Source organism: Notolabrus celidotus, unplaced genomic scaffold (assembly GCF_009762535.1).
Source record: "Notolabrus celidotus isolate fNotCel1 unplaced genomic scaffold, fNotCel1.pri scaffold_144_arrow_ctg1, whole genome shotgun sequence".
Taxonomy (NCBI): Eukaryota; Metazoa; Chordata; class Actinopteri; order Labriformes; family Labridae; genus Notolabrus; species Notolabrus celidotus.
In genome coordinates this window covers 43,038-70,963 of record NW_023260021.1, presented here as the reverse complement: position 1 = coordinate 70,963, position 27,926 = coordinate 43,038, and the positions used below count along the sequence as shown (strand labels likewise).

Below are 27,926 nucleotides of genomic sequence, written 5' to 3'. Positions count from 1 at the left end.
TGTCCTCACTCTCTGTCCTCACTCTCTGTCCTCACTCTCTGTCCTCACTCTCTGTCCTCCCTCTCTGTCCTCTCTCTGTCCTCACTCTCTGTCCTCACTCTCTGTCCTCACTCTCTGTCCTCACTCTCACTCCTCACTCTCTGTCCTCTCTCTGTCCTCACTCTCTGTCCTCCCTCTCTGTCCTCTCTCTGTCCTCACTCTCTGTCCTCACTCTCTGTCCTCACTCTCTGTCCTCACTCTCTGTCCTCACTCTCACTCCTCACTCTCTGTCCTCTCTCTGTCCTCACTCTCTGTCCTCCCTCTCTGTCCTCTCTCTGTCCTCACTCTCTGTCCTCACTCTCTGTCCTCACTCTCTGTCCTCCCTCTCTGTCCTCACTCTCTGTCCTCACTCTCTGTCCTCATTCTGTCCTCACTCTCTGTCCTCACTCTCTGTCCTCCCTCTCTGTCCTCTCTCTGTCCTCACTCTCTGTCCTCACTCTCTGTCCTCCCTCTCTGTCCTCTCTCTGTCCTCACTCTCTGTCCTCACTCTCTGTCCTCCCTCTCTGTCCTCACTCTCTGTCCTCACTCTCTGTCCTCATTCTGTCCTCACTCTCTGTCCTCACTCTCTGTCCTCACTCTCTGTCCTCACTCTCTGTCCTCACTCTCTGTCCTCACTCTCTGTCCTCACTCTCTGTCCTCACTCTCTGTCCTCCCTCTCTGTCCTCACTCTCTGTGCTCATTCTGTCCTCACTCTCTGTCCTCACTCTCTGTCCTCACTCTCTGTCCTCACTCTCTGTCCTCATTCTGTCCTCACTCTCTGTCCTCACTCTCTGTCCTCACTCTCTGTCCTCACTCTCTGTCCTCACTCTCTGTCCTCACAGTGAGCTCCTGTTTGTTCCTGATCCCATAAAAACAGGTAGAGTCACAGAGTTCAGGGAAGCTGCACAGAGATAGAATCAAAGTGTCCCATATATTCCAGATGAATGAATCTCTGCTGGTCCATATGTCACACCACATGTCACCGGTTGATCTGCATGCTGATTGGCTATCCCACTGTGATGGAGTTGCTGGAGTTCAGATATTTAAACATTGCCGGACCACTACTCACGTCTATTCTCATCTTTACATGTAGTTCATTTTCGTGAATTATCTTATTTGTGTTTGGTGTGAACACCCTATTAGAGACAGTGTTTCCTAATAATATCAATATCATCTAAAATCATAGAATCATTTTCTTTCTGAAAATATATCAGTCCACATTTTACAGTTTGCTTACAATCTAAGTTCTCCTCTTTACAACAACTTTTGTTGTCCTGAACTGCAGAAGTTTGTTCCGCTGCCTCTCGTCTCATAGGAGGAAGTAATTCTGATATTTTGTACGGCAGGAGTTGGATATGAAAATCCATTTTTAAATGTTCTTGTTCCTCCATGAGCATTTTAAAGATTAAGTTTAATGTGTAGTTTAATTATGAAACCAAATCCAAATTCAAATCTCTAACAGATCAGATATTTTATTCAACCATAGAGGAAACCATCATCACTCCTGGCTGACATGAAAAAGTATTTTATTCTTGATTTGATTGTCTCTTTGTTTGGTGAGCCATCAAACAAACCCTCTGAGCTACAGAGAAACACCTCCTTCATATATTAACCATCGTGCAGTGAGCAATGCTTTGGCTGGACTTGGTAGGTTGAGGCTGTAAGCTTGGTTCCCAAACCTCCACACAGCATGTTTGATGGATTCAGTCTCATCTTCATCCTCAGAGGATTTATTAAGCTTAGTCTCAAAGTGGCGTTTAACACCAGACGTTCATCAAATAACATTTGTAAGACATAAAGTACACACAGCACAGTCCTTCTGAAACACACACACACTCTTCTGTCCACAGGGGTCTGTTCAGAGTCTGTTCTGAAAAAGAAGAGGACAGATTGAAGTGAATCTCAGCATGAACAGAACTAAGTTACAGATGTTAGAAACATGGATTGCATGGCTGCATAACTGGTTAAACACTGAGATCAAACAGTATTCATTGAGCTTGATCAGCCCAGATATACTGGTTTACTGACACAGCTACATTCAGGGAGACCAGCAGCAGACCTGTCAGTCCTGTGTCATCAAGGTAAATACAGCTGATCTCTTCTCTGCTGGCTTTTCCTCTGGCTGACTCTGAAGGATCCAAGAAGAGCCTGACACAGTCACGAGTTTATATGAGAGGTTTCATTTCATCTTCATTCATATTTAGAAGGAGAGAGCCCACTCCTTCATATCTCTATCTGCAGACACTGTTTAGATTGAAAGTCTATTTAGAATGAGCTTTTTATCCTGCAGAGTGAACACAAGCCCTAAAAGAAGAAATGAGTCTCTTTTTAAAGGAGGAAAATAAAGTCTCCATGTTGGAGGACAGAGCAACAGCCAGCCTTTGCTTTTTGAATCTTTGACTTCTTCTTTTTCTCTGAGTATCTCAACACTGTCAGAAAAAGAGACAGAGTGATGGAGACAGCTGGCTCAGAGGAGTTTCAGCCTGTTTCTCTGTCACAGGGACAAACTGAGGAACACTGCTTCATGTTGAACAGCAGGTAGGACTCATGTTGGACTGGACATCACTCTGACTGTGTTTCTTCCTCCAGGGTGGACCATGGTGGAGAGCAGAGGTTAAAACCTGGACTGAAGAAGTGTAAGTGTGGAATCAGTTTGACTCATGAGGACCAAACAGCAGACTGTCAGCTAACAAAGAATAAAGCCTTCAGGTGTGTCTGATGATAAACTGCTGCTGTGTTGTGTCTTTGTCTCTCCATCAGATGTCTGTGAACTCACTCTGGACTCAAACACAGCAGACAGAAAACTCAGACTGTCTGAAGACAACAGGGAGGTGACACGTGTGAGAGAGGATCAGTCATATCCTGATCATCCAGAAAGATTTGACTACTGGCCTCAGCTGCTGTGTAGAGATGGTCTGACTGGTCGCTGTTACTGGGAGGTCGAGTGGAGAGGAGGGGTTGATATATCAGTGAGTTACAGAGGAATCAGAAGGAAAGGAGACCGTGACTGTGGGTTTGGATGGAATGATCAGTCCTGGAATCTGATCTGCTCTGATGAAGGTTACTCTGTCCGTCACAATAAGAGAAGAACAGACCTCCCTCTCTCCTCGTCCTCTGTCTCTGACAGAGTAGTAGTGTATGTGGACTGTCCTGCTGGCACTCTGTCCTTCTACAGAGTCTCCTCTGACTCTCAGATCCACCTCCACACCTTCAGGACCACCTTCACTGAACCTCTGTATCCTGGGTTTAGGTTGTGGTCTCCTGGTTCCTCAGTGCGTCTGTGTTCTGTGTAGGACGGAGAGTCTCCTCCTCTCTACACAAACACAAACTGAGTATTTGACTGTTTCTGTCACATCAGCATGAACGTCTGTTATCAAAGAGCATGACTCCACGGAAAAGTGTCAGACTGAACTTTAGTTATTCACATCTCTATTGTGAAAAACATCAAGCCTCATTCATCCTTTTTTCTTCTTCAATGTAATCAAAGAAAGTTTGTGAGAACAGTCTGAATCAGATCCATTAAACTGTTCTTCACCTGCAGAGATTTCCCCCCCTGTGTTTAAACTGATGAAGCCATGTCCTCATGAGACTGCAGGGTGGTTTGCACACAAACATCCAAATCAGACAGAAGCTGAGAGGAGAGCAGCAGGGATCTGGTGATGTACTTTGACTAATGATTTTTGTTTGGACACAACAAGACAGTAAGGACACAACAAGACAGTAAGGACACAACAAGACAGTAAGGACACAACAAGACAGTAAGGACACAACAAGACAGTAAGGACACAACAAGACAGTAAGGACACAACAGGACAGTAAGGACACAACAAGACAGTAAGGACACAACAAGACAGTAAGGACACAACAAGACAGTAAGGACACAACAAGGCAGTAAAAACACAACAAGACAGTAAGGACACAACAAGACAGTAAGGACACAACAAGGCAGTAAGGACACAACAAGACAGTAAGGACACAAGACAGTAAGAACACAACAAGACAGTAAGGACACAACAAGACAGTAAGGACACAAGACAGTAAGGACACAACAAGACAGTAAGGACACAACAAGACAGTAAGGACACAAGACAGTAAGGACACAACAAGACAGTAAGGACACAACAAGACAGTAAGGGCACAACAAGACAGTAAGGACACAACAAGACAGTAAGGACACAACAAGACAGTAAGGACACAACAAGGCAGTAAGGACACAACAAGACAGTAAGGACACAACAAGACAGTAAGGAGACAAGACAGTAAGGACACAACAAGACAGTAAGGGCACAACAAGACAGCAAGGGAACAACAAGACAGTAAGGACACAACAAGACAGTAAGGGCACAACAAGACAGTAAGGACACAACAAGACAGTAAGGGCACAACAAGACAGTAAGGACACAACAAGACAGTAAGGACACAACAAGACAGTAAGGACACAACAAGACAGTAAGGACACAAGACAGTAAGGACACAACATTACAGTAAGGACACAACAAGACAGTAAGGACACAACAAGACAGTAAGGACACAACAAGGCAGTAAGGATACAACAAGACAGTAAGGACACAACAAGACAGTAAGGACACAAGACAGTAAGGACACAACAAGACAGTAAGGGCACAACAAGACAGTAAGGACACAACAAGACAGTAAGGGCACAACAAGACAGTAAGGACACATCAAGACAGTAAGGACACATCAAAACAGTAGGGACACAACAAGACAGTAAAGACACAACAAGACAGTAAGGGCACAACAAGACAGTAAGGACACATCAAGACAGTAAGGACACATCAAAACAGTAGGGACACAACAAGACAGTAAAGACACAACAAGACAGTAAGGACACAACAACATAGTAAGGACACAACAAGACAGTAAAGACACAACAACACAGTAAGGACACAACAAGACAGTAAGGACACAACAAGACAGTAAGGACACATCAAGACAGTAAGGACACAACAAGACAGTAAGGACACAACAAGACAGTAAGGACACAACAAGACAGTAAGAACACAACGAGACAGTAAGGGCACAACAAGACAGAAAGGGCACAACAAGACAGTAAGAACACAACGAGACAGTAAGAACACAACAAGACAGAAAGGGCACAACAAGACAGTAAGGACACATCAAGACAGTAAGGACACAACAAGACAGTAAGGACACAACAAGACAGTTAGGACACATCAAGACAGTAAGGACACAACAAGACAGTAAGGACACAACAAGACAGTAAGGGCACAACAAGACAGTAAGGTCACAACAAGACAGTAAGGACACAACAAGACAGTAAGGACAATAAATATATAAATCTAAACACAAATCCAAAAGTTGTAAATCAAAATAAAAATACTATCTGTACAAAGAAAGGTAAAGAAGTACTTTTAAAGACATGAAATACGTTAACTTAGCCTAAGCCAGAGTGCACATTTAGTAGATGAATAATAATAAAATATGTTATGGGATAAATTACAATATTGCACATGGGTATGAGGTATTGCACCAGAAATTATTAAGGAAATCAAAGTATATGAACTCAAGATTTGCTCCTTTTATTTTAGCTTTCTGAAGTTATGCGCTTTATTTGAACAAACACGATTTAAAAAATGTATTTATTTGATCTTATTTTGAAATGCAGCCCTACTTTTATTTTGTTAATGAGAGAACATTATATCTGCAGTCACACATTTATGTTGAAATATTGTTTTTTCAAATGTTTTGACAAGAGTTGACAGTCAGGTATTGATTACATGCTGATATATCACACTAAATAGTTACACATTATGATCTTTCTGACCTTTGCTTCAAGAAATGTTCCCTAACTGGACCTCTTTAAATTGGAGTTTAATACCCCTGGTATATAAGAAGGTATATATTCACTTACAAAGGGCAGATAGGACTGGGGTGATGTGGTCTCTGGAGTGGGAGTGAGTGAGGAGGCGTGCAGCTGAGTTTTGAATGTATTGTAATTTGTTGAGGAGGGTGTTGGGTGAACCGTTGATCTGATTCCATCTGTCTCTAAAGAAGAAGTAACTTGCACCAAACATATCCAGTCAATAATTCATTTTCTGTTCATTTGTTTCAAGTAAATGATTTTTTATTGCGCACTGTAAATGTTTCTGCGCCTCTATTAGTGGTATTACGTCACCACCCTCAGCCTGTTTCTCGCTGCCTCAGTGCGCCCCCTGTCGGTCACTTGCAGGTACTTCTGTCCTTTACTTCACAGGACTGATGGATGCACTTGTTGATGCACTAATTAAAGCACCTGACACCCAGGGGCGACGCAAGGGATTCTGGGAAGATATCTCAGTGGGCCCCATGACCACAGCCAACCCTACAGAATATAACTGCTGCTATAATACTGCTTTATTTATATTAAACACAAATATATGCTTAAAACTCTCCTGGTTAACTGACTCAAATCTAAGATACATTTATTTTTTACAATTTCTCCAAGTGTAATTGCACAATATTGACCTTCAGACTGTCCACCTCTTTAAACAAGGTTTAATATTTTAGTGTTTTGTTGTCTTATTTATGTATTTTATTTTGGTGAGTTGAATTTCCTGTGTTGAGTTTTAACATCTTATTTTACCTCCAGTGTTTCCTCAGTTAGTTCAGCAACTTCTTTTTAATTTTTCACTAATTTTGTACTTCTTTATTATTATTATTATATTTTCATATATCATGTTCTTAACCTTACATATGGATTGTGGGGTGGGTTTTGGGGTCAGGCTGGGGCTGGGATTGAGCTGGGGGGATGGGGGGGGGGGGGGGTCTTCTTATTTTTTTGTACTTTTAATTTTTTCTGTTTCATTATTTTTATGTACAGCACTTTATGTTACGATATCAATGTATGAAAAGAACTTAACAAATAAAGTCTGATTGAGAAAGTCTGAAATAATATTAATATAATAATAAAATACTGAAGACCAGCATCTGAAACCAAAAATAAATATGTGGGCTGTGCTTTTTCAAGACTTTCTAAAGTTGCATAATGTTTTTCAAATGTTCAGTAGTTTCAGGTTTATGTGTAGTACCAACATTCGGACACTAGATGGCAGTGTTTGTCCCATTCAGCTGAAGGCCTCACAGGGACAAATGAGACTTCCACACTGTGGAAGTCTCATTTGTCCCTGTGAGGCCTTCAGCTGAATGCTTCAGTGTTTGTTTCACTGACCGGCCCTCAAAGAGACGCCTTCTTGCAGTGACATTATGGGAATGAATCCAAATCAAGCCGTGAACTCTCTTCATGTGTGCCTCCAGCTTTTAGTCAGTTTGGTGTGAGTGCATCTTCCTCCTGTTTGAAAGCATTCCCCTCAGTTTTGTGCTTTGTAGTTTAAAGCATGTGGTTGTCTTTATTTTACTCTAAGATATTTAGGAGACAAAACTGTTCTTCTCATTGGACGTCATGGAAGTGTTGCTGTGTAACATAAAACTAAAGGTTACTAGGATATTGCAGAAGAAGTAGAAGTGATTCTACTGGGACAATATTTGAGGGACTGAGTTGAAGTGCTGTTACAAAATCTCTACTGTGACAGGGGCAGACGCTCTCTGCAACAGTCTGAACGACCTCCATGAGAAGAATTGAGCTGCAAATGCAGAAACGATGCATCCTTTTCCCTCAGCTCACTGCAACTGTCTCACAACATGAATTAGCTTCATTTACAATTTCTGTTTGATCTGTTAGATATATTTCAGAACAGCCAGTATGAACCCAATCAGAAAATATAAATACGGTCACACAACATCTTCAAAACATATTCATTCTGCAAAATTAATCTAAAGTGAAGAAAACTGGTAGAAACAAGTAAAGACAGAAACAGTGAACATTTCCCTGTGACTGAGAGAAGGCCTTGTTCCTCCCATATTTAACCACCCAACCACAGTTACTCAGTCCATGGTGCATGTCCAAGCAGCGTGCTACTATAGCTGAGTGATTATTGCATTTTTAAATATTATTTTATTTTTAATGAACATTCTCAAAACTTTGATTTAACATTTTCTGCCATGTAGATAATGACACAGAGTGTTTTTGTGCACCTTTAACCCTGTATTGAATGTAAATATGTTTACATGGTTCCACTTACCTGTTGTAGCTGTAGACTGTAAATAGCTTAATGATTAACTAGCTAGCTAGCTAACAACTCAAAAACACCAGTCAACAGACAAAACACAGTTAACTTAAAGGTGTGCAATAATCCCTTAGATCCCACGGGTCAGTTAGAATGATCCACTGCAGAATGACTGTTTTCTAGTTCAGTGAAAATCATGAACAGATAAAAGACAGTTTAATATCCTCCCGGCTCTTCTACTCAACGTAGCGTTTCTATTCCTGAAACACCTAGGACTGCAGAAAAAATCATCGGTGTGGACCTGGCCCCCATCCAGGACTTGTACCGGTCCCGGGCCAGGAAACGGGCAGGCAGCATCACCGCTGACCCCTCACACCCTGGACACAAATCCTTCAAACTCCTCCCCTCCGGCAGGCGCTACAGATCACTGTGCGCCAAAACAACCCGCCATAAGAACAGTTTCTTCCCCCAGGCTGTCACTCTGATGAACACTAAACCATAACAGTGTCAGACCTGTTGGATCAATACTCTCTGTAAATATACAATGCAACAATTCTCCAAGCAGAATTCTATATTTCTATTTTTGTATTATTTAACTACTATTGTTTTAATGTTAAAACTACCTCTGCTACTCACCACTGCACTTTATCATATTATTTTAGCCTGTACATATTAGTCATGCCTATTTGTTGTTCTTTTGTATTTATAGCTGATGTTATTGTTATTATTATATTTTTATTTGTATGTCTTATTCTTATGCCTTGTACAAAGAGAGCACAGTTTACCAAAGTCAAATTCCTTGTGTGTTCAAGCATACCTGGCCAATAAAGCTGATTCTGATTCTGACCTACGCAAGACCTGCAGCTGTCAATCAAAGTCAAACAGGAAGTATAACACAGTTTTTTTTTTACCTCTAATAACTAAGGAAAAAGAACCTTTCAGAAAAAGAGGCCTTGAACAGAAAGCAGTCAAATAATAACTACATATCACCACAGCACAAAGAAATGAGACACATATGTAGGTCGTGTATTTATTCTTTAAAGTTTGACCAGGTGACAGAGTTTCTGACCTTTACTACAGCCAGTCACCAGGGGGCGCTGTGTTTGTGGCAGCACTCGGTCTCATTAACTACAATGGCAGAAAATATTAAATCAGAGTTTTGAGGATGTTCATTTACAATAAAATGACATATTTAAAAATAAAATATTTACAGTGTAACTGGTTGTGTTTATCTGCTGGACTATGGAGAGGTGTCTCTGTGTCCTGGTGTTTATGATGGAGGAAGGATGGCACTACCTCAGAGAAGCTGCTCTCTCTCTGGTTCTATATTATTATATATTATATTATCTTTGTGCTTTTAGGGACCGTAACCCATCCTTGGTGAATTCCCCCCTCAGAAGGTAAGATGTAATGTCAGTGTTTTGTACTCACCTTACTGTGTTGTTAAGAGGCTGTCTGTGTCCACTACTTTATTAGATAAGTGCAGTCCATAGACATTACATCAGAGAAAGGAAAGGTCATATCTTATTGTTTAACCCCGCCCCCTATCACCCAGGTTAACAGGAAGTACTCAATACTTGAAGTCAGTTGTAGATAAAGTACCTTTAACTTTGTCTGGAGTAGATTCACAGATCAGAACTTTTACTTCTACTCCAGTAACACGTCATCAGAGTCACTGTTCCTTTATTTTAGTATTTTAGAACTCTGTTCATCCCTGGCAGGAACTTAGTTTGAGTCAACAGCAATTACAGAGAGCAATGGGTGACTACATCCATGTTTGATAAGTATAAACTATATTATGTGACCTTTATGATCCATTTAAAAAAAAGTTTAATTCTATTAACTCAGCCTGAATTTTTACATCATGGACCTGTGCTGATGAAACGGCTGCTCCTGTGGAAGGCTGGGAAAGTGACGTCATTTGAAGGTATGTTAATGTATTTAAATGTTCTTTAAATGTTATTTTCTCCTTTCAACCATTATAAAGTTTGACATGATGTTAATTTAACATTAGCAGCTGTGCAACATGTGTCAACATCAATCTACATCATCACCAACGTGTAGCTGAAATGTTGTGTTTGGTTGTTTCAGGTTGAGCCGCCTGTGTGCAGCTATTCAAGAGGAGTGAGAGTCTAATCTCTGATGGACTGATGCTGTTTGGTTAGAGGTAAGTACAGCTGTAAACATCTGGTTATATGCTGTCAGCACACCACACAACAGTGTCGTCCAAATAAGTGTTTTTATTTCCATCAAACAAAAATCATTAGTCAAAGTACATCACCAGATCCCTGCTGCTCTCCTCTCAGCTTCTGTCTGATTTGGATGTTTGTGTGCAAACCACCCTGCAGTCTCATGAGGACATGGCTTCATCAGTTTAAACACAGGGGGGAAAATCTCTGCAGGTGAAGAACAGTTTAATGGATCTGATTCAGACTGTTCTCACAAACTTTCTTTGATTACATTGAAGAAGAAAAAAATATGAATGAATGCTGATGTGACAGAAACAGTCAAATACTCAGTTTGTGTTTGTGTAGAGAGGAGGAGACTCTCCGTCCTACACAGAACACAGACGCACTGAGGAACCAGACCACAACCAAATCCCAGGATACAGAGGTTCAGTGAAGGTGGTCCTGAAAGTTTGGAGGTGGATCAGTGAGTCAGAGGAGACTCTGTAGAAGGACAGAGTGCCAGCAGGACAGTCCACATACACTGCTACTCTGTGAGAGACAGAGGACGAGGAGAGAGGGAGGGCTGTTCTTCTGTTATTGTGAAGTACAGAGTAACCTTTATCAGAGCAGATCAGACTCCAGGACTGATCATTAGATCCAAACAGACAGTCAGTACTGTCTCCTTTCCTGCTGATTCCTCTGTAACTCACTGATATATGAACCCATCCTCTCCACTCGACCTCCCAGTAACAGCGACCAGTCAGACCATCTCTACACAGCAGCTGAGGGCAGCGGTCAAATCTGTCTGGATGATCAGGATATGACTGATCCTCTCCCACACATGCCACCTCCCTGTTGTCTCCAGACAGTATGAGCTCTCTGTTTGCTGTGTTTGAGTCCAGAGTGAGTTCACAGACATCTGATGGAGAGACAAAGACACAACACAGCAGCAGTTTATCATCAGACACACCTGAAGGCTTTATTCTTTGTTAGCTGACAGTCTGCTGTTTGGTCCTCGTGAGTCAAACTGATTCCACACTTACACTTCTTCACTCCAGGTTTTAACCTCTGCTCTCCACCATGGTCCACCCTGGAGGAAGAAACACAGTCAGAGTGATGTTCAGTCCAACATGAGTCCTACCTGCTGTTCAACATGAAGCAGTGTTCCTCAGTTTGTCCCTGTGACAGAGAAACAGGCTGAAACTCCTCTGAGCCAGCTGTCTCCATCACTCTGTCTCTTTTTCTGACAGTGTTGAGATACTCGGAGAAAAAGAAGAAGTCAAAGATTCAAAAAGCAAAGGCTGGCTGTTGCTCTGTCCTCCAACATGGAGACTTTATTTTCCTCCTTTAAAAAGAGACTCATTTCTTCTTTTAGGGCTTGTGTTCACTCTGCAGGATAAAAAGCTCATTCTAAATAGACTTTCAATCTAAACAGTGTCTGCAGATAGAGATATGAAGGAGTGGGCTCTCTTCTTCTAAATATGAATGAAGATGAAATGAAACCTCTCATATGAACTCATGTGACTGTGTCAGGCTCTTCTTGGATCCTTCAGAGTCAGCCAGAGGAAAAGCCAGCAGAGAAGAGATCAGCTGTATTTACCTTGATGACACAGGACTGACAGGTCTGCTGCTGGTCTCCCTGAATGTAGCTGTGTCAGTAAACCAGTATATCTGGGCTGATCAAGCTCAATGAATACTGTTTGATCTCAGTGTTTAACCAGTTATGCAGCCATGCAATCCATGTTTCTAACATCTGTAACTTAGTTCTGTTCATGCTGAGATTCAATTCAATCTGTCCTCTTCTTTTTCAGAACAGACTCTGAACAGACCCCTGTGGACAGAAGAGTGTGTGTGTGTTTCAGAAGGACTGTGCTGTGTGTACTTTATGTCTTCAAAATGTTATTTGATGAACGTCTGGTGTTAAACGCCACTTTGAGACTAAGCAAGCTAATTCCTCTGAGGATGAAGATGAGACTGAATCCATCAAACGTGCTGTGTGGAGGTTTGGGAACCAAGCTTACAGCCTCAACCTACCAAGTCCAGCCAAAGCATTGCTCACTGCACGATGGTTAATATATGAAGGAGGTGTTTCTCTGTAGCTCAGAGGGTTTGTTTGATGGCTCACCAAACAAAGAGAGAATCAAATCAAGAATAAAATACTTTTTCATGTCAGCCAGGAGTGTTGATGGTTTCCTCTATGGTTGAATAAAATATCTGATCTGTTAGAGATTTGAATTTGGATTTGGTTTCATAATTAAACTACACATTAAACTTAATCTTTAAAATGCACATGGAGGAACAAGAACATTTAAAAATTGATTTTCATATCCAACTCCTGCCGTACAAAATATCAGAATTACTTCCTCCTATGAGACGAGAGGCAGCGGAACAAACTTCTGCAGTTCAGGACAACAAAAGTTGTTGTAAAGAGGAGAACTTAGATTGTAAGCAAACTGTAAAATGTGGACTGATATATTTTCAGAAAGAAAATGATTCTATGATTTTAGATGATATTGATATTATTAGGAAACACTGTCTCTAATAGGGTGTTCACACCAAACACAAATAAGATCATTCACAAAAATGAACTACATGTAAAGACGAGAATAGACGTGAGTAGTGGTCCGGCAATGTTTAAATATCTGAACTCCAGCGACTCCATCACAGTGCAATAGCCAATCAGCATGCAGATCACCCCGGTGACATGTGGTGTGACATATGGACCAGCAGAGATTCATTCATCTAGAATATATGGGACACTTTGATTCTATCTCTGTGCAGCTTCCCCAAACTCTGTGACTCTACCTGTTTTTATGGGATCAGGAACAAACAGGAGCTCACTGTGAGGACAGAGAGTGAGGACAGAGAGTGAGGACAGAGAGTGAGGACAGAGAGTGAGGAACGAGAGTGAGGAACGAGAGTGAAGACAGAGAGTGAGGACAGAGAGTGAGGAACGAGAGTGAGGAACGAGAGTGAGGACCGAGAGTGAGGACAGAGAGTGAGGACAGAGAGTGAGGAGTGAGGACAGAGAGGGAGGACAGAGAGTGAGGAGTGAGAGTGAGGACAGAGAGTGAGGACAGAGAGTGAGGACAGAGAGTGAGGAATGAGAGGGAGGACAGAGAGTGAGGACAGAGTGAGGACAGAGAGTGAGGACAGAGAGGGAGGACAGAGAGTGAGGACAGAGAGTGAGGAACGAGAGTGAGGAACGAGAGTGAGGAACGAGAGTGAGGAACGAGAGTGAGGAACGAGAGTGAGGACTGAGAGTGAGGACAGAGAGTGAGGACAGAGAGTGAGGAGTGAGGACAGAGAGGGAGGACAGAGAGTGAGGACAGAGAGTGAGGAACGAGAGGGAGGACAGAGAGTGAGGAACGAGAGGGAGGACAGAGAGTGAGGAATGAGAGGGAGGACAGAGATTGAGGACAGAGTGAGGACAGAGAGTGAGGACAGAGAGTGAGGACAGAGAGTGAGGACAGAGAGTGAGGACAGAGAGTGAGGACAGAAAGTGAGGACAGAGAGTGAGGACAGAGAGTGAGGACAGAGAGTGAGGACAGAGAGTGAGGACAGAGAGTGAGGACAGAGAGTGAGGAGTGAGAGTGAGGACAGAGAGTGAGGACAGAGAGTGAGGACAGAGAGTGAGGAACGAGAGGGAGGACAGAGAGTGAGGACAGAGTGAGGACAGAGAGGGAGGACAGAGAGTGAGGACAGAGAGTGAGGACAGAGAGTGAGGACAGAGAGTGAGGACAGAGAGGGAGGACAGAGAGTGAGGACAGAGAGTGAGGACAGAGAGTGAGGACAGAGAGTGAGGACAGAGAGTGAGGACAGAGTGAGGACAGAGAGTGAGGAGGATTATCTGCTGAGTTGTGAAAAACTTTGTCCCTTGAATCCAGCTATGGGTTGTAGTAGGAAGTTAGCTATGCCCCTTTAGCAAAACCGGCTTCCCCATTCAATGTCCGTAAGCTCAACCTTGTTTGATAACAACAGGATGATGTGGCGTGGGAACCCCCCTCCCTCACGCAAAACTGTGCGTCTTTGGCGCTTGTGTACATGTGATTTTGACCACGAATAGAGCGAGTGAACACAAAACATTCCTGCGCCTGGTGTAAAGGCGACATTAGAGATTAGGTCTTTTTATTTCTACACATTATTAATAATTATTATATTCCTTCAATGAAATATCTGTTTTCTTTCTGTTCACACAATTTAATTTGATGAACAGTCACATCTGACTTTTTCTGTATGTAACATAACCACTAAAGAAGTGAAGTGATGCTGTGGTTAACACAAAGGATAGTGTGTTACATGATGACATGTTTAAAGACAATAAATGAAATATCAGAGAACATCTAAGGAGATATATGGTGTCAACAATGAAGAGAGTCCTCATGTATCTAAATCTACAACCTTTACTCATGATGCTGAAAGAAAAGCTGATTCAGTCTGCGTCATGATTCTCTCTAAACGTAGAAACTGTCAGATTTCACTTTAAGAAGACAGGACAGCTGTCGTTCACCTGATCAGTCAGCTGATAATGAAAGCTTATCAGTTTATTGACATTTAGTGAGTGAGTGCCTGATTCAGTCCCAATCACTCCTCTCAAAGGAATAATCAAAGTAAGATGCTTTTAATGTGAAATGTTTTCTTTTACACATTCAGTGTTTGAGCTCTTGTCATGTTATACCTCAGTGTATCCAGTCTGCTGTCTGGATCCTTCAGTCGAGCAGAGAGCTGCTCGACACCTGAGTCTCCTGGATGGTTGTAGCTCAGGTCCAGCTCTCTAAGGTGGGAGGAGTTGGAGCTCAGAGCTGAGGCCAGAGAAGTGCAGCCTTTCTCTGTGATCAGACATCCTGACAATCTGGAGAGAGAGAAAAAATCTAAACTAAGCAAAAGTCTGCTGATTATAATTATACTTATAAATATTACTGTCCAGCAGCATCAATAGAAAACCTGACCTAAGAGTTTCCAGTTTCCAGTGTTGACTTTTGAATCCAGCAGACAGAAGATTCATTCCTGAATCCTTCAGGTTGTTGTTACTCAGGTCCAGCTCTCTAAGGTAGGAGGGGTTAGAGCTCAAAGCTGAGCCCAGAAAAGTGCAGCCTTCCTCTGTGATCAGACATCCTGACAGTCTGGAGTTGGAAAAAACAGCAAAATTAAGTGAATGTCTACCAATTCTAAATATATTCATACAGATTACTGTCCAGTAGAATAAACAGCAAACCTGACCTAAGAATTTCCACTCTGCAGTGTGGATTTCTCAATCCAGCAGACAGCAGATTTACTCCTGAATCCTGCAGGTTGTTGTTACTCAGGTCCAGCTCTCTCAGAGTGGAGGACTGTGAGCTGAGGACTGAGGACAGAGCTTCACAGCTTCTCTCTGACAGGTTACATCCACTCAGCCTGCAGAGGAAAATGTAAGAGGACCAAACAAATGTTTTCACAGTTGTCATGAGCAGAATTAATTATATATAAAATGTCTCACTCATGAACTCACACAGCTTTGTTGGAGGCTTTGATCACTGGCAGCAGCCTCAGAAGAGTCTCCTCTGAAGCAGAGTATTTCTTCAGGTCAAACACGTCCAGATCTTTTTCTGATGACAGTAAGACGAAGACTAGAGCTGACCACTGAGCAGGAGACAGTTTCTCTGTGGAGAGACGTCCTGATCTCAGGGACTCCTGGATCTCCTCCACTAGAGAACGATCATTCAGTTCATTCAGACAGTGGAACAGGTTGATGCTTCTCTCTGCAGACAGATCCTCACTGATCTTCTTCTTGATGTAATGGACTGTATCCTGATTGGTCTGTGAGCTACTTCCTGTCTGTGTCAGCAGACCTCTCAGGAGAGTCTGATTGGTCTGCAGTGAAAGACCCAGGAGGAAGCGCAGGAACAAGTCCAGGTGTCCGTTTGGACTCTGTAAGGCCTGGTCCACAGCACTCTGATGGAGACGGTTCAGTTCAGGTTTGTCTCCAAAGATTTTAGAGATCAGGGACGTTGGTTGTTCTTCTGGTTGTTCTTCTTCCATCAGGTTGAGTCCAGAGTTGGTGAAGGTCAGATGGACATGAAGAGCAGCCAGAAACTCCTGAACGCTCAGGTGGATGAAGCAGAACACCTGGTCCTGGTACAGTCCTCTCTCCTCTCTGAAGATCTGTGTGAACACTCCTGAGTACACTGAGGCTTCCTTGATCTTGATGCCACACTCTGTCAGGTCGGACTCATAGAAGATCAGGTTTCCTTTCTGCAGCTGATCAAAAGCCAAGTTTCCCAAAGACTGGATCATCTTCCTGCTCTCTGGACTCCAGAGTGGATCTGTCTCAGCTCCTCCATCGTACTTGATGCTCTTCAGTTTGGACTGGACCACCAGGAAGTGGATGTACATCTGAGTCAGGGTCCTGGGCAGCTCCCCTCCCTGTCTGGTCTTCAGCACATCCTCCAGAACTGTAGCAGTGATCCAGCAGAAGACCGGGATGTGGCACATGATGTGGAGGCTTCGGGAGGTCTTGATGTGGGAGATGATTCTGTTGGCCTGCTCCTGGTCTCTGAACCTCTTCCTGAAGTACTCCTCCTTCTGAGGATCAGTGAACCCTCTGACCTCTGTCACCATGTCAACACACTCAGGAGGGATCTGATTGGCTGCTGCAGGTCTTGTGGTGATCCAGAGGAGAGCAGAGGGGAGCAGGTTCCCCCTGATGAGGTTTGTCAGCAGCACATCCACTGAGGTGGACTCTGTAGCATCAGTCAGGATCTGATTATTGCTGAAGTCCAGAGGAAGTCGACACTCATCCAGACCGTCAAAGATGAACACAACCTGGAACTCTTCAAACCTGCAGAGTCCTGCTTCTCTGGTCTGAGTAAAGAAGTGATGAACAAGTTCCACCAAGCTGAACTTTCTCTCTCTCAGCACATTCAGCTCTCTGAAAGTGAAGGGGAATGTGAACTGGATGTCCTGGTGGTCTTTGTCTTCAGCCCAGTCCAGAGTGAACTTCTGTGTTAAGACTGTTTTCCCGATGCCAGCCACTCCCTTTGTCAGCACTGCTCTGATTGGTTGATCTCTTCCAGGTGAGCCTTTAAAGATGTCTTCTTGTCTGATGGTGGTCTCTGGTCTGTGTGGGGTCCTGGATGCTGCTTCAATCTGTCTGACCTCATGTTCATCATTGACCTCTCCAGTCCCTCCCTCTGTGATGTAGAGCTCTGTGTAGATCTGGTTCAGGAGGGTTGGGTTTCCTGCTTTAGCGATCCCCTCAAACACACACTGGAACTTCTCCTTCAGGTCAGACTTCAGTTTACGTCTGCACTCTGCAGCAACAGTTCCTGAAAGAACCAAAGAGAAATGTGATGAATGATCTGAAGCTACAATCAGTCTGATGAATTTACACTTTCAGACATCAGGATGGATTTGATTCTCCTCCTCTCTGAAATCTCTTCATCAGCTGTGAACAGTTTCTCACAGCTCATAGATGTGATCCATATGTGTGCATCATATTAACAGCAGAGTTTGAAATGTAAACCTCTCCCATGTTGTCTCCATTTCCTCTCTCCATCATGTTCAATGTGTTCAAATCCTCTTACTGCTCTGCAGACAGTCAGCCAGCTCCTCCTGCTTCATTCTCCTCAGGAAGTGCAGAGTGATCTTCAGAAAGGCCTCTCTGCTCCTCCTCTGCTCTTCATCCTCATCATCCCTCTGACTCTCTAAGCATTCTGGGTAATCTGGACTCAGAACTCTCTGGATCTTCTTCAGCTCGGTCTTTACAAAACTGATGATGTTCTCCTGGAGCAGCTGGAGGAGAACAAAACAGAACATCAGATCATCTGTGACAGACAGAGAGCCTGCTGGTCTGCAGAGTCCAGCATGGAGACTGGATCACAATGCTGCCTCAGGACTTAGTCTGTGGATGGTCCTGTCTTCTACAAGTCAAGTTTCTCTGAAATGAACTTCCTGTTGGAGAAATCTCCTGGTGTGCTTTCATCCAGAAAAAGTCTGCAGTGACTTTAGACCTGATGTGTTTATTAGAATGAAGCTGAAAGCAGCAGCTGTCATTAACATGAAGCAAAGTGTTTCTGTTGTTTAGACCTCAAACTGGACTCACTTTGGGAACTCTGCTGCCAAAGTCTGAGTCTGTGTGAGAGCAGCATGACCTCTGACCTCTGACTGTGTGCAGCTCAGAAATGTAAGGCTTCATTCAATCAGTCAAACACTGAGTGTGAAGAGAATTCAGGCAGAGATGATGTTTGCAGTGTGATCAGGAAACAGAAACATCCAAACAGAATGAGTGTGTGCTCTGATTCTCAGGAGGAGCTGTGTTTGTACATTTACTCACCATCAATATGGAGTCCAGCTGTGTTTGATGCTGCTGGGCAGACTGACCAATGGGAGCCTCTGATCTCTGAACTCTGTGGAACAAATAGAATATCATGTACTTTATGTAATGACACACAGTGTTACATCTGATAGAGTCTGTCTTATGGATCCTCCTCCAAACACAGGACAGTCTTACCTTTCATCATCACAAATCTCTCCATCTTTGAAATAAATAGGTTCGTACATAGATCGGTCACTCTTTAAGGACACACAGCTGGGTCCAGGTCCAGGAGAGTCTGGTCTCTGACGTTGGACTCTGACAGAATCACAAACACTGATGAACAAACATGAACTCTGAAAATCTTCCAGGTTTGAGAGCTGCTGAAATTACTACAAACTTTTCTAATGTTTGATTCTGATAAAACACTGTGATCGATTATTACCTTGTATGATGATGATCAGACTGACGTCCATCTTTGAATTGAATAGGTCTGTCCATAGAGACATCACTCAATACAGACACACAGCTGGGTCCAGGTCCAGGAGAGTCTGGTCTCTCATGTTGGACTCTGACAAATCACATACATGGCCGTAACTACCATTGAGGACACAGAGGTCATGTCCTCTGTATTTTTTTCAAGTGACAAAAAGAAGGTGATATAACTGACTGCAAATACACTTTGTGTAGGACTTAATTTGCGCCTCTACATCACCGTGTGGTAGATCATCCTCTCGTAATTCTACAATCTTTGGTCATCGCAGTGGCCGTCTAAAAAATCTGCTAGATTTGTACCGATTTCTGATGTACAGACCACAGACCGCTACCACAGCCAAGTCAACGCAACAAAAGTTCACAGTTACATTTAACGTTACCCCAACCCCAGATAAACATCATCCGATCCGACTTAAATGTGCTGTCAACGTAACGTTAACGTTAAATTATATTGACGAAACTGATGTTGGTTTCACTTGAATGAAATTAATGTTAATGTTGTCGGTATAATAACGCGTCTGTGTTACTCTGTGTTGACTGAGTCATCGGCTTTGTTCACAGAGATGAAGAAATATACTGGAGCCTTGCTCTCCTTTGGGGAAAAAATGGGACGAGAAGAGGATGATGCTGCCCACAGTTCCCCACCCAGGACAGGATTATCCTTGTACCATATACTGTACACACACACTGATGTTAAACAATACTGTCCTCATCCAGTTCAAACAATGTAATGACCATAGAGGTTTTCTGTGGCAATCATAATGGAACTTATATAACCTAAATTTAACAACATACCAACTGTAAGAGTAATAGGATCGTAGTACAACTTAAATTTTACTTTTACTCTTGTGCTGTTATGTCACTACTTAGTATTTGAATGATTTAAATGTGTCTCAATGTTAATATGAAGGAGGTATATTTTATTTAACTTCATGATCCTCCTTACAATTTAGAAGGAGAGACAAGTGAGGACAGACGGGGACAGACAGAGGATGAAGGAACAGAAAGAGGACAGTGTGGAGGCAGCAGAGAGAAAGGGAGAGACACAGAAAAGGAGGCTGAGGGAAAGAGTGAAGCAGACTCACAGGGACAAGAGAGGGAGAGCAGCACTGAGGGAGACAAAGATGGAAGAGAGATGACAGAAGAGGGGAGAATCTGTCTACATGAATTGGATCCTGCCAGGTACAAAAATAAAAAGCTCAATGATGAGGAGAAGTACATCCTTCTGAACAACACGTGGATTAATCATTAAAACTGACGAACACCAAATTTTGACCCCAGTATTTTCAAATCCTGGTTACAGCCCTGATCACAAACACTGATGAACAAACATGAACTCTGAAAATCTTCCAGGTTTGAGTGCTGCTGACATTTACTACAAACTTTGCTAATATATGATTCTGATAAAAACACTGTGATCGATTTTTACCTTAGATGATCAGACTGACGTCCAGCTTTGAACTCAACTGGTAGATCCTTCAACCGGTCACTCAATACGGACACACAGCTGGGTTCAAACACACACATACACACATACGCACACACACACACACACACACACACAGCTGTGAGTATGAATAATGACTCTGCAGTGATTCAGTGCTGATCTCTGACATGGAGAAGAGTCATGGACAGGTAGAGATCCTCATCTTACCTCTGAGCTTCATGTTCCCCACACAGAGTGGTTTTAGAGGGAGGAGCTCCCTCCTCTCTGTCCTCACACTGATCCATTGCAGAGCGCCCACCTACACACAAACACAACAACATGCTCATTCATTACAACAGGACTGAGTCTGGTCCTGCTGGAGGTTTCTGCCTGTTAAAGGAAGTTTGTCCTTGTCCACTTCTTCTCAGCAATTATACTTGCACAGTTTTAACAGTTATTTGTCTCAAAGATCATCTCAATAGTTTCTGTATTTAAATACTTGTCTTGTGTTTATGTTGTAATTATTGTAGTTTCTTTGGTTTTGGTAATGTTTACATTTTGTTTGTGTTTTGTCCCTTACAGCTCTTACGGTGTGTTTGTTTAATGATGACACAGAATTTAAAGTCAATAAAACTCATCTGTTGAGAGTGAAAGCACTCGGTCTTTCTGGGACCACTACACCTATATGGCTATACATTGTTAGTAAGCGTTCACTTGCTGTCTTGTCTTTCACATTGTTTTGTATGTTATATATCGTATTTCCATGTCTCTCACTTGCCTTGTATCGTTCTGCAACACTTTATTAATTAAAAGAAAATCTAAAATTTTAATTTAAAAAATGGCAGAGCAACATTTAACATTTAGAGTTAAAACAGATTTATCTCAAATATCGTCACACAAGAATTAAATGGGAAAAATGTCACAAATATTTCTCTAAATGTGATTAAAATAAGTAACTTTGAAGAATGAGCCTCATTACAAATAAGACATTAAAAAAAAGAATAATAATATTCTAATCAGAGGTTAAATCAGTGGAAGCAAATAGTTACTAAAATTGAAATGAAAAATCTAATTTGAACACTAAACTGCATTAACAGAAATGCTTATTAATTTTACAAACATGGTGCATTGGAGACTTTGGCCGAATATTCAGCTGTCACTTTGAAATCACTGAAAATGATTTGTTAGATGGCTTTTGATTTTCTTTTTAACTTGAATTATGAGACTAATATAGAGGAGCATTTCTTGCAAATTAAAATCTAAATGTCATTTTCTTTTCCATATCAATTGTTTAAAATAATTAGCATTGTTGAAGATTAAAATTAAAATGCAAATAGGATTATTGAATATTAATTGTAGTTATGAGTCACATAATTCACCCTTATTTGGAAAAATAATAAGCATTTCTGTTAATGCAATTTAGTTTTCAAATTTGCTTTATCATTTTAATGTTGGTAACTATTTGCTTCCATCAGTCTGGGGCTGACCTTGGCTCCACCCCAGCACATACAAGCTGCATGACTCATGGTGAGTTTATTTTTGGATAGTTTGCACCAGGAAGTCAGCTGGATATAAACTGTGACATTAGTGTCACATGTATCATGAATCAACTCCACATGTACATAATGTAAATACATGAGAGCAAAGGTAAGACTCATTTTAAGGGTAACAGAGCAGCTCTGAACTTTAGACTGAAACACCTGAACACCTGTAAATCATGGATGTAGTCTCAGTGGAGTCACTCATTGCTTCCTGTAGTTCCTGTTGACTCTAACTAACTTCCTACCAGGATGAAAAGAGTTCAAACTGACCTGCCAACACTCCCGATCAGGGCTGCAGTCTCCCACTGGACTCCTGATTTGTAATTTCTCCCAGTGATCTCCTTATTTCATGTTGATACATCAAATAAGTTCCTCAACTTCAATGAGGAAACTGCATCAGGCCCATTCAAGCAGGTGAGTCCATGCAACTCCACGTTTGTTTAAATTTGACTTTTTAAAAATATCATAATTTGAATTGAATACAATCTTTTATTAGGATCCTCTAATCTCTAATAAACTCTTCAAGTCAAAGCAAAGTTCTTTATTTGAGCTTTATATCCAAACCTCATAAAAGCACCCACCCCTCCTCTCCCTGTAGATGGTTTCACCCAAAAGATGCTGCATGAGATCATTTCAGGTAAACACACAATAGACAGGTAGGTGTGTCATCTGTTGCTGGAATGTTTCTAAGAGCACCAACCCTTTTTAAAAACAAGTTTGGATTTATTTATGAGTTGAACATAATTCTGCACTGGTTAAAGTTTGTATCCATCCCTCATTCAAGTGGTTTAACATTAGATAAGATAGACTTTATTGATCCCTCATTGGGGACATTTGTTTTGTTCCAGCAGTTTTCAACAAGAGACAGGAGAGCACGACAATTTACTTACAAGTTAAAATAGAACAATTAAAGGTGAAACAATGAGAACAATATAAAATGAAATCTAATAGATATTAACACTTTCTACTTGCTAGTTATTGCACAGGGAAAACTGCACCATGTTGCTAAAAACACACAGTGATAAGAGATGTTTAGAGTATCTGCACAGCTACTTCTGAATGAGTTAGGATTCAGTGCTGCTGTTCAACAGTCTGACTGCAGACGGGATGATTGACCTGTGGTGGCGCTCCTTCTTGCAGGGTGGGTGTCTCAGTCTGCTGCTGAAGGAGCTGCTCAGAGAACCTGTTCTCTCTTGATAAGGCAGGTTGTGACATGCTATAACGTAGCTTCCTCTTTAATGTTTCTAAGGAGAGTTCAGAGCTGCGTGAGTGTTATGACAGTGAGAGTGCTGACAGGTATCGCTATCACAATATCAGAGGTGAAGCAGGGTTCCCACTCTTTTCCAGAGATCATTTTCAGTGATGATCAAGCTGGTATGACAGTCTAAATTTAGTTCCTAATTTAGTTCCTAAATAGTCTAATATGTTCCTCTCAGTGGAAGTCTACATTGAAAGACATGTAGTCTATGGCTATCAATGCTGCAAATTGATAGTAGAATAATGCAACCACAGATGTACAGCACTTCACTTTATTAGTGCAACCAAGTAACAATGATGGGCAACATCTCAGCTTTCTCTTTTCTCAAAAAATATAAAATGAGCTAAGAAAAAAACAAAAGAGCCAGCAAAGGAATCAGGAAGCTGCCTTACTGAAATAATTAAATAATAATAATGATCAGAGGATCAGTGCATTAATGACCTAAATAGAACTGAATGACAAAAATGGCCACACATGTTTCTCAACTCAACTCAAACTCAAAATATACCTGCTTCATCCTGATATTCATCCTGCTAAGTGGTCGATATAAAACAAAGCAAATGTCAGGTTTTTTTATTTGAGTTACCGTAAACTCTGAAAAAACCGCACCAGTGTAAAGACACACTCTGTATTTGAAGATCTCTCAGAGATTTAAAATAATGTAAACTGTCTTCCTGCATGGCGATGTCTATTATGATCAGCGATGTCTACAACGTGGAGTTTCTGTGCAGCTGTGTCGCTCTTTTTGTTCCCTTTGTTTTCACTATCAGGAGTTTGCACTCCTACTAGCTAGAGCAGGGGTTCTCAAACTTTTTGGAGCCAGGGACCCCTTACAGGTGAGAACATAGTCCAAGGACCCCCTCATAATTGTAACACAGATTAAACACATTAGTGATGTGTCATGATCAAAAGCTGCGGCTCTGAGAGTCGATGCTTTATAGTGGATCAGAAGAGCCGGCTCACATCCAGAGAGAGAGCCGGCTCCCAGTTAGTTCCTTTCCCTGCTTAGCTCTCTCAGTGCTCAGCCCCAGCTCTGCTCACAGCAGGACTTTGTTTTGATTGGTCAGCATGGCGGCCATGCGGCCAATCACATGTGAGGATATAGGATACAGGTGATGGAGGGGAGGCTGTGTATCGTGGCTTCATCTGTTCCTTCTTCTTAAAGACCGCGGCAAATACTCACTGTGAGGAGAAGCCGGATCAGACCATCCAAGCTGAGGACATTGATAATGTTTGCTCCAGTTTGGTTCTGGTTCTGTTTCCTTGAGTTCGGTTCTGGTTTGGTTCGGTTCTGGTACGTTTCTGGTTCGGTTTTGTTCTGGTTGGGTTCTGGTTGGGTTCTGGTTGGGTTCTGGTTGGGTTCTGGTTTGGTACGGTTCTGGTTCAGTTCTGGTTCGGTTCTGGTACAGTTGTGGTTCGGTTCTGGTTCGGTTCTGGTACGGTTCTGGTACGGTTCTGGTCCGGTTCTGGTCCAGTTCTGGTTCGGTTCTGGTTTGGTACGGTTCTGGTGCAGTTCTGGTTCGGTTCTGGTTCGGTTCTGGTTTGGTTCTGGTTCAGTTCTGGTAAGGTTCTGGTTCGGTTCTGGTTTGGTACGGTTCTGGTTCGATTCTGGTTCGGTTCTGGTCCGGTTCTGGTACGGTTCTGGTTTGGTTCTGGTTTGGTTCTGGTTTGGTACGGTTCTGGTTCGGTTCCGGTTCGGTTCTGGTACGGTTCTGGTTCGGTTCTGGTTCGGTTCTGGTACGGTTCTGGTTCAGTTCTGGTTCGGTTCAGGTATGGTTCGGTTTGGTTCTGGTTCGATTCTGGTTCGGTTCTGGTTCGGTTCTGGTTCGGTTCTGGTTGGGTTTGCATGACTTTGGTTCTGGTTCTGTTTGCTTAAGTTTAGTTCTGGTTCTAACCCTAATCCTATCCCTAACCCTAATCACAACCCTAACCCTAACCCTAATCACAATCCTAACCCTAACCCTAATCACAACCCTAACCCTAACCCTAACCCTAACCCTAACCCTAACCCTAACCCTAACCCTAACCCTGACCCTAACCCTAATCACAACCCTAACCCTAACCCTAACCCTAACCCTAATCACAACCCTAACCCTAACCCTGACCCTAACCCTAATCACAACCCTAACCCTAATCATAACCCTAACCCTAACCCTAATCACAACCCTAACCCTAACCCTAATCACAACCCTAACCCTAACCCTAATCACAACCCTAACCCTAATCCTAACCCTAACCCTAATCATAACCCTAATCACAACCCTAACCCTAACCCTAACCCTAATCCTAACCCTAACCCTAACCCTAACCCTAATCCTAACCCTAACCCTAACCATAACCCTAATCCTAACCCTAACCCTAACCCTAACCCTAATCCTAACCCTAACCCTAACCCTAACCCTAACCCTAACCCTAACCCTGACCCTAACCCTAATCACAACCCTAACCCTAACCCTAACCCTAACCCTAATCACAACCCTAACCCTAACCCTGACCCTAACCCTAATCACAACCCTAACCCTAACCCTAATCACAACCCTAACCCTAACCCTAATCATAACCCTAACCCTAACCCTAATCACAACCCTAACCCTAACCCTAATCACAACCCTAACCCTAACCCTAATCACAACCCTAACCCTAATCCTAACCCTAACCCTAATCATAACCCTAATCACAACCCTAACCCTAACCCTAATCCTAACCCTAACCCTAACCCTAACCCTAATCCTAACCCTAACCCTAATCCTAACTCTAACCCTAACCCTAACCCTAATCCTAACCCTAACCCTAACCCTAACCCTAATCCTAACCCTAACCCTAATCCTAACCCTAATCCTAACCCTAACCCTAACCCTAACCCTAATCCTAACCCTAACCCTAATCCTAACCCTAACCCTAATCCTAACCCTAACCCTAACCCTAACCCTAATCCTAACCCTACCCTAACCCTAATCCTAACCCTAACCCTAACCCTAACCCTAATCCTAACCCTAACCCTAATCCTAACCCTAACCCTAACCCTAATCCTAACCCTAACCCTAACCCTAATCCTAACCCTAACCCTAACCCTAACCCTAATCCTAACCCTAACCCTAACCCTAACCCTAACCCTAATCCTAACCCTAACCCTAATCCTAACCCTAATCCTAACCCTAACCCTAACCCTAACCCTAACCCTAACCCTAATCCTAACCCTAATCCTAACCCTAACCCTAACCCTAATCCTAGGATCAGGGTTAGAATGGTTTTAACAGAATAAATGCACAAAATTGGTCAGTTGTAAGTCTTCTCATAAAAACACTGTTAAAGGGTTTTCAACACAAACCATTAGTTTTTGTAAAGTTAAGGTAAAACATTCGGCTACAAAAGATCCTAAATTAAGAGCCGTTCGGGAGTCGAAAGAGTCGGCGCTTCTTTGGGAGCCGAGTTAAAAGAGCCGGCTCTCTGAAAAGAGCCGAACTTCCCATCACTAAAGAACATGCTTACTACCATTTGCACTCTTAGTTCCCCTTGGAACTATTTGTATTGTAAAACGTATCAATGTAAATCCTTCAGACCTGTACCATAGTGATAAACAGATAACACTTCAATTTGAATCAAGTAAATCCCACTTGTATCCTTTAAAACAGAGGGTCATTTCATTCCTTGTGGACTCAACATGACAGCATTTAGACTTTTCAAGTAATTGATCTGAAACGCTTTCAGAAAATTAACAGTAGCAAGACTCACATATCCCTTCAGCCACCAAATGGTATCAGAACAATGGTGGATATGCTGTTTTGTAATGACACAGCACAATTTTATAATTTATTAGAAATGTATTCAAATTATTTCACGGACCCCCACGCTATGGTACACGGACCCCCAGGGGTCCCAGGACCCCACTTTGAGAACAACTGAGCTAGAGTACGGTAACTGAGCTCTCAGCCTGCAGAGAAAGTTGTGAGGCACAGACCCCCAAGCTCTCTGCCCGACTCCACTGGTCACACTATAACTTAAATATAAGACTCTTTGAATTAAAAGAGCACTCTACAAGGTTCATGTACCATAAAACAGAAACAATATACCCCCGTTTTCTGTGACTGCATGATTATGGCCAAGTGAGGGAGAAAAGATGAGAAAAAAGTTGTGCAGTGTTGCTGTCTTTTCCAGCACAGCGTGCGCTCAACTTTCAATGAATGGGGATGTGTTTGTTAATAGGGTCAGGTCGCACGCAGCCATGTTGGAATCATTTTCCAGGACTAGGACTGGTCAACTGTTTTCCATGTTTTCCAGGTTTTCCAGGACGCGTGGGAACTCTGTGAAGGTTATTAAAACACTAAAGTCTACCTGATGATCTCAGGTCAGGATGCAGAGAGAGTCTCTTCATTTATTCTATTATTAGATTACAAAACTTCAAGTATTGAGTACTTCCTGTTAACCTGGGTGATAGGGGGCGGGGTTAAACAATAAGATATGACCTTTCCTTTCTCTGATGTAATGTCTATGGACTGCACTTATCTAATAAAGTAGTGGACACAGACAGCCTCTTAACAACACAGTAAGGTGAGTTCACTCTTAAACTTCCTAGTCACAGGTAGTTCTTCAAATCAGCCTCTAGGTGGCAGTACGTGAACACAAAGAATCACACATCATTTGCCCCA

The 27,926-nt window shown here is 42.4% G+C and overlaps 2 long non-coding RNA genes and 1 pseudogene across 3 annotated transcripts; 1 reads left to right on the top strand and 2 right to left on the bottom strand.

The window, feature by feature from the left end:
* Positions 1-1,527: 1,527 nt before the first annotated feature.
* LOC117808728 lies at positions 1,528-8,357 on the bottom strand. Of its 2 annotated transcripts, none has more exons than XR_004630390.1 (2): positions 8,118-8,357; positions 1,528-1,888 (listed from the first exon to the last, which is right to left on the bottom strand). It is a non-coding gene; the product is annotated as an uncharacterized LOC117808728 (long non-coding RNA). The 2 variants fall into 2 exon arrangements; XR_004630391.1 differs by lacking the exon at positions 8,118-8,357 and adding an exon at positions 5,912-5,953.
* A 1,176-nt stretch (positions 8,358-9,533) lies between these two features.
* LOC117808725 lies at positions 9,534-12,442 on the top strand. Its single transcript, XR_004630387.1, has 3 exons — positions 9,534-10,029; positions 10,194-10,269; positions 12,082-12,442. It is a non-coding gene; the product is annotated as an uncharacterized LOC117808725 (long non-coding RNA).
* On the bottom strand, positions 10,323-22,404 carry LOC117808718 (annotated as a pseudogene).
* Positions 22,405-27,926: the final 5,522 nt, after the last annotated feature.